This window comes from Mirounga leonina, unplaced genomic scaffold (genome assembly GCF_011800145.1).
Source record: "Mirounga leonina isolate KUSES-001 unplaced genomic scaffold, KU_Mleo_1.0 Mir_260, whole genome shotgun sequence".
Lineage (NCBI taxonomy): Eukaryota > Metazoa > Chordata > Mammalia > Carnivora > Phocidae > Mirounga > Mirounga leonina.
Window position 1 is genome coordinate 1,278,464 of NW_023270642.1, and position 11,972 is coordinate 1,290,435.

Sequence of the window (11,972 nt, forward strand, 5' to 3'; positions counted from 1 at the left end):
TGAAGTCAGTCGTTCAACAAGAACTGCTATGTGGTTCTCTTGTGATTAGCACACAGCAATGCATCTTGAACAAGGGGTAGTCGCTCTAAAGTAAAGAGGCTGATTTTCTTGCATGACTTACGGAAAGCCACATCCTCCATTACTTTAGAGCAACCACTGCCTCCAACCTTAGCAAGAACTTAAGTCCCAGGATGCTTGCACTCAAGACTTTGGTCTTAGTCAGTTTGGGCTGCTATTAACAACTCACCACACTGAGTTGTTTAAACAACAAACATTGATTTCTCACGGTTCTGAAGGTTGGGAAGTCTGAGATCAAGGTGCCTGCATGGTCAGGTTCTGGTGAGGGCCCTTCCTGGTTTGTAATTCCGCCATCTTCGTCCTCCCATGGTAGACAGCAGAGAAAGGAAGCTCTCTCTTGTGTCTTCTTATGAGGGCACTAATCCATTACATGAGGGCTCCACCCTCATGACCTGCTGACCTCCTAAAGGCCCCACCTTCCAGTACCATCACATGGGGGTTAGGATTTTAACTTATGAATTTGGAGAGGATACATTCAGTCTCTAAGCAGCTTTGTTGCCACTGAAGCTATTTCACAGACTGTGAGCTGGTGGGTGGGGCAGCAAGTTTGGAGAGAGGGCCCTTCCTGATCCTTGGAAAATCACTCCATTCATTCGAGCACATCCATTGTTCTACCTCTGAGCCTGCGCTATCCTTCACTATGATTACAGTACCCGGTAGCCACCATGGCTGTTTGTATTAAAATTAATTAATTAAAATTAAATGAAATTTAAAATGTAGAGTTTCAATCACTTTAGCCATATTCCAAGGGCTTGCTGCCTTGGGCAACAAAAAACATTTCCATCTTTGCAGAAATTTCTATTAGACAGCACTGCTCTGAACCCACATTCAAACCATGGCTGAGGATCACTTTCAGATGTGAAGTTCACACAGCAGCAATTTTTTTTTTTAAGATTTTATTTATTTATTTGAGACAGAGAGAATGAGAGAGAGAGAGCACATGAGAGGGGGGAGGGTCAGAGGGAGAAGCAGGCTCTCCGCTGAGCAGGGAGCCCGATGCGGGACTCGATCCAGGGACTCCAGGATCATGACCTGAGCTGAAGGCAGCCGCTTAACCAACTGAGCCACCCAGGTGCCCCACACAGCAGCAATTTAACTATTTATATAAAAAATCATCTACAATAAAAAAATTTAAGCCATAATGATACAAGACAATTTATTCACCCACATATAAAAAGACCAGAGACAACATTTTTCATTATACAACCAAAGAAAGAACATAAAGACTTCCTAGAGACAGTAAGAACTGAGCTGAAATGAGTTAGAAAAGAAAACAGCTTACCATTTCAACAGGCTTAGTCTCTGGAGATCGATGTCAAGAGGTACTTCATAATTATAATAATCCTCACACAATACTCTAAAATGCACATAAATATTTTAATCCATATATTGTTGCTTCAGTGACTAATAAAAACACATATGGGATGCCTGCAGGGTTAAAATTTGATACATCATACATAAAGCACGAGCCAATCCCAACCAATCAGTTAGGGGGCCATGAAGTACAATACCCAGAAGCAAAACGGGTAGCCCTTAGTAAAAAGAAACGTCATGTGACAGCGCTCATAAAGACTCTTCTCGTGTTCTAGCAGTCGGGGGAGCCTTGTCTTGCCTCTTAAAGCCCTGGTTGGTGCTCATTCGTTGGCACAGAGTAGCGGCTCTTCCAGACCCAGGACTCTCTTGGCCTTTTGCTTTCTGTGGGCCTTCTCTGCAGCTTGCCAACAGCCTGGCCAGCGTGGGCTAAAGAGGCTACAAAGGTGGCAGCGAGGTAGAGCTGTGAACTGCAAGCCAGTGAGATTTTGAGAATAACCAGCTTGGAGGTTGAACTTCAGAAAGAAACGTATTTCCATTTCTTAAACTCCTCACCCCAACCCCAGTGTGGATCCCCTCTCTATTTCCAAACCATTGCTGAACAGAATGACAAAATGCAGAAGTGCAGACGGGAGGAAGCCAAGCATGAATTCTATAGGATGTCCCTTTCCCTTCCTCGCTGCTTCACCCGATTCCCAAAGCTAACTCCCCTTTCCCAGGGTAATTCATACCAAGGGCAGCTTACCACTCCTTGGCACACTGAGTCAGTTTCTCCATTTTAGGTATGAGCTAAAATCCACCCCAAAGATCCTTGGTCTGTCCTACCTGCACCCCCACATCACATTAACTCTCCTGGCAGCCCATGATGAGACCTGAAGAGTAAGCATTCACAACTGCAACAATCAGTCAACACATATTTATGGGCACCCCTTATAGATCTAAGCTCCTTGCCTTCATGAAGCCTCCAGACAGAAGAACTCTCTTCTTAAAATGCAAAACTCTGAGAAAGGAGACTGGCATATAGTCACTAAGTCCTTAGTCATTGATGACTGAGTATCTAAAGTTGACAGCGTGAGGAGGGGGTTTGAGGGGCCCAAGGAGGCCATATTCGATTGGAATGGCCGTGGTAAGACACTGAAAGGAGAAGGAGAAGGATCATGAAGGTCCCACTTGGCTTATGTGTGGTTATGCGTGTGGCTTGGGCCCCCCTCCATTTCACCATCAAGAAGCTTCTGGGGGTCAGTTACAAGCATCTTTTCCTTTGTTTTCTCCTTAGTTTTGTTCATGGTTTCCTCAAATTTTTAAACACATTTCTACCTAAAGACTTACACTTAGAGCATCCATTAATTCTCTATAATTCATATTAATACACAGCTGTTATAGATGCAATATTTGTGCCTGTCCAAAATTCATGTTAAAACCTAGCCCCCAATGTGATGGTATTAGGAGGTGGGGTCTCTGAGAGGTGGAGTAGGGCCTGAGGGTGGAGTCATAATGAACCGGAGAAATTGCCTTATAAAAAAGGCCTCAGGGAACAGCTCCCTTGCCCCTCCTGCCATGTGAGGCACCAAGAAAGCAATCGTCTATGAACTAGGAAGCAGACTTTCACCAGAAACCAAATCTGTCAACGCCTTGATCTTGGATTTCCAGCCTCCAAAACTGTGAGAAATAAATTTCTGTTATTTAGAAGCAACCCAGTCTATGGCATTTTACTACAATAACCTGAACAGACTAAGACAAGAGCCCTAAAACAGTAAACCTTCCTCTTTATCATCCTTTACTCACGACAATAAGTAGCATATCATCTGTGGTATCAGCTCTAAGATGGCTCTCGTGCTCAAAGGGAGAGGTGTCAAGACAAAGCCGATTGGTTGGGAGATACCTCCAAGCACTTGCTTGTCTTCCAGGCTGGATAGGAACATTGTACTGAAAAAGATTACACAGGGCTGAGCATGTTTCAAAGCTCGCAGGCAGAGGTAGGTAAGATCAGCTACAGAGCTGTTCTGTGACTCCAATAAGATGACAGTTTTAATTGCACTTGGCGGATGAGCTAATTATGGTCAGAGAAAGTTAGCACTGGGGTTGCAATGAATGACACATTTTTTTCTGGGAAACACAGCACACAGGTGACATCGTTACGCAATTCAAGTGTTTCTTCAAGAGTTTGGAAAGATATTTAAACCAAAAGAATTCAAGATAAAGGGGAAGGGGGAAAAAAAGAATATCTGCGTGCGACTGTGAAGGTTGAGTGGTGAGCAGGAAGTGGAGTTCAAAAGAGGTAGAATAATGGCTCACAAAAGGCAGCAATAAGTGGGAAGAAGCAATTAATTGGATCAGTCTGTTAAGGCTCAAAACAGTCTGATAGAAAGAAGACGTAATATCCTGATTCCCGAGTTAGGATCCCAAATCTCCCATATGACTAATAATTAAAGCCAGCTCTTGGGAAATAAATTCTTGTATTTGTATATTCAAAAGGGGGAATGCAGTTAGCCCTTTGACCTTACTCCAAAGTTTTTTTTAGGGGGTAAATTTTTTAAGATCCTCCAGAAACTGTTTGGAAGCCCTCTATATTACCACGACGAATTTAAGGTCCTCATGAAAGGTCCAGGAAACAGCCTTCACTTCCAAATCCAGCCACATCCTATACAGCCCCCAGAGTTCACTTTTGAAGACTCAACTGCTAGCCTCAGCATGTACATCAGGAAGGCTCACCGACGATATTGTTGGGTTTACTATTTCTTTCTCCATTTTGTGACCCAATATTTATACTTGCAGGCACAGACACACATACACTAAAGCCACGAGGAATGTTGGCAGGAGCGGGAAAACTGGTTCCACCACAGTGAGCAGTGGCGAAGACCAGACCAGTGGTTTGGATCTCAGAATGGAAAATATGCACCTCGTCTAGTTCCCTTCCCCACTCTCACCCGGGCAGAAGCCAGAGGAAGAATGACCCCGGTCTCTGTCAAGAGTTACTAGCACAACTGTGCGCAGTGTAGAAGGTTCTTTTCATGCTGTTTTTAAACTGGAAAATGACCCCGCCTTCACCTTTGGGGAGGCGAGTTACCCAAATCTGTGACTAGGAACAAAATAAATGACAAAAGACCACTTAAGTGGGTGGCACGGACAACTTGAGAAATAAAAAGAAAGAAGTCAAGTGTTCTTCTCGGCCCTCAGTAGCAAAAAGGGAACCATAAAGTGTTCCCAGTGTCAGGGAGAGACAGTGGAGGACACAGTGCACTGTGGGTAGGGTGGGAGAAGTCGGCCAGTGCGAGTCAAAAGCTGAATGACGTCACCAGGGGCGGTCTGTGAAGGAGGGTTCCGTGTGGAGAACAGCTGGAATCAAGGCACTGGCAGAGACCAAACCAAAGGGTTATAGAGCCCAGGGAGTAAAAGGCAGCTTCTGGTCGGTATTCCACATCCTTCGGAATCGCCTGTCGTCACGCATGGGGCAGTGGGGGTGGAGGAGGGCCTCAAGCCCCAGAAACTGATTTAGTAGGTCTGGGCTGGGGCCAGTAAATGTGTATGTCTAACAACCCCCGAGGTGGTGTCCATGCTGCCAGTGCTGGAGATAGACACATTTTTGCAAGAAAGCTTGGTTGATATTAAAGACGGAAATATTAGAGGAAACTCAGCCTCTGTGTCCCTTTACCAGGCAGTGCAATGGCATATTCCATTAAGCCACATGGTAGAAAATAATGTTGACTTGCTCGCAGGTGAGAAGCATCGTTCTGTCCAGTGGAGCCCATGTTCCCAGGAACTAGCGGAGAGGGCTAACTGCCAGGTATTGGCTCTGTGTGATAGAACCATCTCTGTCATAAGGGTCCTATTGGGAAAAGTTTGGTTCAAATATATTCACAGCTTTTTGAACACTTCCCTAAATTAATGGAAACCCATGTTATTCTGTTATTCCACTTCTTCATGTTCTCAGCCTTTAAGACAAATCAAGATATCCCTGCGTATAATAACAGAAATTTTTGTTTCCCCTTCGTTGTAAGCCATGGCTTATAGCTAGGCCTATTAAAAGTCCTTGGAGACTTTTGCACACCTGTCAAGAGAACCAAGAATCACATTAGCTCCGGAAAGAGACCTGAGATTGTTCCACACATTGGCTTTGTTGGGTGTTGAACTTGATTTGGTGGTGATGGGATCAGGCACTCTCAAAGGGAAATTGCAGGGATATAAACAATACTTTCAACTGAAAAAGTCAATGACTCCCAGACAGGTATATTCTGATTGGCCATCAAAAAATTGTGTCTCCAGGTGATCTGAGCGGAACAGCCACTTTAGCTATTGGTTGAAAAGCCTCGCTTCCACTGTAAAACCATTTCAGCACTTGTTCATTAAATGTAAAACATCAAAGAGGATTTGCAAATCTGGAAAACATTTATGAAAAATTTAAATGGGGTGTCACTTTGGCAGTGTAAGTGGCATGAACTGTTTGATTTTCAACTATTTACAGATGTATCTGACTCTGGGATTAATGCCTATATTTTCCAGGAGAAATTGTGTATGCAAAGTTTTGATCAAATTTGCCTATAAGAGGAAAATTAGTTTAAATATATATAATATGGACCTATTCTCCTGGAAGTATAAAGCATGTCTCTCTGTGTGTATGTGAGAAAGGAGACACACCTTTTTTCAAATTTGTATTATTTTATAGCTCTTGATATCAGAAATTCTGCATCAGAAAATTTAAGAACATAATGTCCTATCCTCATTTTTGTTTGGAATTCCTAAGTTCCAAAGTTGCCAAATCCTTTCTTCCCTGGTTGATATTTATGTTTGGGAACCTTCTTTAAATAACTATCTGGAAACTGGTCACATAAGACAATGCCAAGAGACAATATGAGCTTGGAACATAACTGGCTCTCTACAAGTCTAGAAGTTTTCTTAAATATTGTTTTTCTGCTGGATATTCCAGTAAATCAATGATACTATGACTCAGAGCTTCCACCCTTGGGGAAAAAAAGAGAGACAATTCAACTCTTAACCTAGAATCTTTTGAAAGACTAAGTGTTTTCTGTAATCCCTATTTTAGGTATTATTTATGTCACTTCTTACCCCTACCCTACAATGATTTGATGTGACTTACATAAGTATATATAATACTTTTTAAATGAAGCCAAGAAAATGAGGAAAAAGAAAAAATAATTGCCATAAGTATACTTCACTAGAAGTCTGCTGCATATTGGAATCTGCATTTTCTAGCAACCAACCCAGAGAAAGAAACCCTCTCTGAAAGTATTTTTAAAAAAACAATTGCTTGGGGCGCCTGGGTGGCTCAGTTGGTTAAGCGACTGCCTTTGGCTCAGGTCATGATCCTGGAGTCCCTGGATCGAGTCCCGCATTGGGCTCCCTGCTTGGCAGGGAGTCTGCTTCGCCCTCTGACCCTATCCCCTCTCATGTGTTCTTTCTCTCTCATTCTCTCTCTCTCAAATAAATAAAATCTTAAAAAAAAAAAAAATTGCTCCGGAAAAGTGTAGTTGGTCCTGGTATTGGTACTAGTAAGATCTGGTGAAAAAATTTTACATGGGTCAATATAGGGAAAACACTCTATAATTTTCTCAGTAGCTTTCCTACATGATATATTGACTTTTAAAAACTTGAGTTTTATACATTCCTCAGTGTAGGTCAATGGCTGAACCCTAGAGAAGAGCTCAATAGAGAACGGCACAAGGTGGTAGAATAATGCCTTCCAGAAAATCAGGGTACACTAGTCTGGTTTTATCTAAGAAGCAAATTTTGTGTATCTAGCAAAATGAATGGACTGCCTGTCCTTCAGGCAGTCCTCCCAGAAACTATTATCTCAAAAACAAGCCTTTGAAACATGTGGAACGATGTCGCATAATCCTCCTCCTGCATACCACTTGGGGAGCTTTCTAAAAATGCAGTCCTCTTAATGATATTTCTGAAATCTTAATCCCCTTTCTCAGTCTTCATGAAGCTTCTCCCTGCCACGGCCCTCGGTCAGGTCATCGTTGCTTCTCTATCTCCTTCAGTCTGGGAATACCTTGGGAAGACATCTCAGGACAACTTGGAATAGTTTAGATAGAATTAAGATTTAGATTCCTAAAGCACACCTCTGACTTTAAAAGTCTTGCTTTCTTTTACCTACCGGAATAAATTATGACATCTTTGGATCTCAGTCTGCTTTCTCAAACATCCCTGTCCCTCACAAATTCTGCACTTTCCCGTAGCTTTGTCAATGCTCACACTGTTTCCTCTGGGGAAACCTCTCTGGGATCCCACCTCGCGTTCAAGACCAATCCACTGTGTATTCCTCACCTCAATTAGAACAATGTCTTTCCCAAAGTTGGAGATCAATTAATATTGAATGAATGAAAAACAAATGAATGGGTAAATGTTCATCTCAGTATCTTCTCTTGGCTTCATTATGCAGGAAAGTAAGATTTTTTTTCATTATTTCCCATTTGTTTAACTCAATCCTTTCAGAGGAAGACAGACTTTTTGGCCTGCTTTGTCACGCCTTAAAAACCAAAGAGAAAAGCTTTCATATCTGACCCTTCACAGGAAGCAGAAAACCTTTCACGTTGTATTCTCTTAAGGAGACCTTGCTTCACACCATGACTCAGAGCCTCTGCGAGGGCAAGTCTATTCATGACACAGGGAAATCCACAGGATAGGAATTTGCTCAAGATCTCAAGACCAGGCAGCTTCAGCATAAGAGCAATAGCTCAGTGAGGAAAGAGGCATGGGGGTTCAGGAACATCATTCACTCTTCACCTGCCTGCTATTACAGGTGCAGTGACACCACCAGACACTGTGATTTATCAGAGGAAAATAGCCTGGTAATAGGAGTAGAACTAGACCTCATTAAGATGAAGCAGTGTCTGATATCCTTGAGTCAGACAAAAGAGAATATGAAATTGATGTGGTCAGCATTACTGCCAAGCTGCATTTGAAAAGATTCAAATGAAGTGGCAATTGACAGCACTTCAGGAGGAAAATACCCACAAATGAAACAGAAGCTTGTTGAATGTAAACCTCTAGTCTTAAATGCATTAAAATATGACTTTGCATTTGATTTCCTTCCACAGTGAGATCATTTAGAACAAATCTATAAAAGGAACAAGGTGTGTACATTTAATATGCTCTTGTCAAAGCCCTACAGCAAAGGGTGGTGGTAGGATTAATTTAATTACCAAACTCTCATCTTCTTAAATTAAGTATGGGCATGTTTCTGGTGCTGGGAAGACAAAAGTGCTTCGTGAAAGGGGGACAGGGGAGCAAGGCTGGTGACTCCTGATTCAGGGAACGTTTCTGGCACTGGCCATAGCCCTCAAAGATCCTCAGCTATTAAATAAAGGGGATATCGGTTACCCAAAGTTACTTCACTTTCTGCCAGCTCCCAAACGGTAGGTAAGATGGAGGCGTTTGTTTGCAGTGCCCCTTAGCTAGTGAGCTACGTGGTCTGTAAATACGAAAAGCCTTTATTCAGATGAAAGCCTACGTTCTTGAGTTGCTTCAAAAGAAGATGGTCAACATGCTTTTGTCTGAGAAGCAAGTAGCAACTGGTGGCCTTTCTTCCATGTAAGGTTTGGTATTGCTTGCTGTTGTTTAGTGTTATTTACTGATTAACAGGAGAAAACTTGGTGATCATTTTTTTCCAGCAAAAATATCTTTTTTCATGTTTTCCATGCAAATCTTCCAAAGATACTATACCTCATCTCCCACCCAGGGGATCATCTCTAGTCTTTTAAATTCCAGTTTTATTTGTTGTTGTTTTTTTTTTTTTAAGTAGGCTCCACACCCAGCCTGGAGCCCAACTCAGGGCTTGAACTCACGATCCTGAGATAAGGTGGGACACTTAACCAAGTGAGCCACCCAGGTGCTCCTAAATTCCAGTCGTTGATGCCCGCCGCCACAGCTACCATATTTCTAAAATAGCCAAAGAGCAGCATTGGGCTAAGGAAGGCCTTCAAGCTCCTTGGGTTGCCGCAGGGGTCCAATCTATTCCAGAGACCCAAACTTGAGGGGCTGCCACAAGGAAGGGGAGGGCCCACAGCTCCCTCCTGTCTACTATGTTCCTTCTTCCTCCTCCTGGTTGTTAATTTTTTTTTAAGTAAGAAATTTATGGATTTGAAATAAAGTGAGACCATATTTTAAAAAGCATGAACACATAGCCTACTCCTTAAATTTAAAAACCTCAAGTTAGATCTATCTATATGTGATAGATATTATAGTTCTTAAAAATAACTTTCTTAAAAAAATAAAAATGAATTTCTTATTGTTAGACTACTTCTCTAAAACAGAATGTTTTTGTATAAAATAAATCTTCGGAGATCATCATCTTATTGGACATACAGCTCTTCCTCAGCCAACTGTGACAATAATAATAAAGGGTGAAGTTCTGTGCTGTGGGAAAAAGCAGAGTAAACCAAAAAGTGCAATATGTTCCTGGCAGAGATTTGCTTTGAAACATGACCTATAATAATTGCAAAAGAGGGAACTACTTTCCCATAATTCTTTAGAAACCTAGCTCATCTGAACAGTTGATTTAAAATTAAGACACAATGGTTTTTTTCTCATTTTAATCCTACTTCTTAAAATAAATAAATTCTTCTAACAGGGGACAGGGGCAATGTGGTTAAGGACAAAACAATGAACTGGCCATGTACGTGCAGTTTCAGTTCTGTCTCTGGGTGCCCAGAACTCCAGGATCAGTTACTGAATCTTTCTGATCATTGACAAGGTAAGATTCAACAACTGACTTCTCATGGATTGAGAAAATTTCACAATAATAAGAAGAAGAAAAAGAAAATTTCTTTTGAAAGATTCTGAATTTTTGTGAATACTGAATTTAAATCACAGCATTTTTACTGTTTTAAGGAACTTTCTTAAGGGATTTACTTCCTAGGTTTGACTGTCCTGGTAATTTTTTCTAAGGAGAATTATAATAAGCAAGAGGGTTAAAATTTTTTTCCAGATCCTAGAGACAAAATAAATATGGTATATGTGACATACAACAGGATGAGAGGAAAAGAGCAAAGAACCCCATGTTGAACTGCTCCAGACCCCTCTGCAAACGCACCCCTGTAAGATGATATTACCAGGCCAGGCAAAATGGTAGAGTTTACTGCAAAAGCGAAGCTGGGCTTAGAAAACAAGCAAGCACGGCAAAAAATCATAGCCCTTTAATTTTCACTGTGAAATATGAACATTCCTTTTTCTCTATGTTTAGCATGCAGCAAAGACTTATTTGTTAATGAGTTCTGTTTGTGAAGGAGTTTTTGTATGTGATTTAGGGAAAAAAATGTGAAAACCCCACAAATAGAAGAACCATCATTTCAACATTAATATAATTCCCTTTCCCACCCATTTCTCACAATCATGTACTCTTGATATATTTAATCTTTTGCAATGGTTCCCATAGCAACCTCTCCTGGTAGTGGCTGAGCTGAAGGCTACTGGAGTCTTGAAACCCAGCCCTGCCCTGGGCAGGTTTTTTTTTTTTCTTTTCTCTCTCTCTTTTCATTTATTTGTTTATATTAAACCTTGGGTATCGTAGAACTCTCCTTGTGTTGGCCATCAGAATCCTGCCGGAAATAAGAACATGAGATCCTTTTAAGGACAAAAGATGTGTTATTTTTGTTTTGTTTCTTTCTTTCTTTTTTTTTTTTTGGTTTTCAAAGCAGGGGCCCTGATTCCTTTAAATCTGCTCTCCATCACCACTTGCAAATTTCTTAACAGCATTTCCAAACAGGAGGAGGGGCTCCTTAAAGAGGTATTAATTAAAATGTTTCCCTAAAGAGTGAAAACATCAATTCTGCTCTGCCCTCAGTTCTAGGGTGACCAGGAAAACAAGATGCTGAAAATCCTGTGTAAAAATTCATGGGGTGACACAAACAGGGTTTGCAATGGCAGCTCTGGGACCATGTAATGCTTAAGAATTCAAATGGTAGGACATACTTCTCATTTCCTTCCTGCAATTTGTTTCTCTGCCCCCAGATAATACCAGCTCTGAGGAGTGGGCTCAGGGACTTGAAAATCAAATATTATTATTAATCACTGTAATTACTTTTCTTGGCCCAACTGTGGGGCTGGAAAGCAAATGAAATTCTCTTGAGTGCCGTCTTAACTAAAACATGTTGCTGAGCCACGATTACCTCATCCTTAGTCATCTTAAACTAGAAAGAGTATTGCTGCAAAAAAATTTTTCTAAAATATAATTGAGCCTGTTTACTTACATACTCAACTTTCTCCTAAAGATGAAGATAAGTCTTGTCTCTAACTCCCAAACATCCAAAAGAATTCAGTGTAAATAAAATGAGTTTAAAAGGTACTTACACACATCCACAAGAGAATACACTTCTGTTTACCAGTTGAGCAAGATTAAAATTTCAAAGTTAATAATACTGAAACATTTTGCTTGAAATTATAGCAGTTATACATCTAATAACTTTGTGGTAAATTCTCTTTTCTGATAAATGTACATCTGGGCCTCGATCGATCCTTGCAAAACTCTGTAGGGTGCCATTCACGTTGAAAAAGTCTTGGTATTTCTTACGACCATTCTCCAGCAGATGGAATTAAAGTCTTTTGATCTTAAACAAACTAAA

General features: G+C 41.1%; 1 long non-coding RNA gene across 1 annotated transcript in view; it reads right to left on the reverse strand.

Annotated features, from left to right (window-relative positions):
• Positions 1-11,731, reverse strand: part of LOC118026622 — a 50,267-nt gene extending 38,536 nt beyond the window's left edge. The window contains exon 1 of the long non-coding RNA XR_004683633.1: positions 11,701-11,731. This is a non-coding gene — a long non-coding RNA (uncharacterized LOC118026622). The remainder of the gene's footprint in view (positions 1-11,700) is intronic.
• Positions 11,732-11,972: the final 241 nt, after the last annotated feature.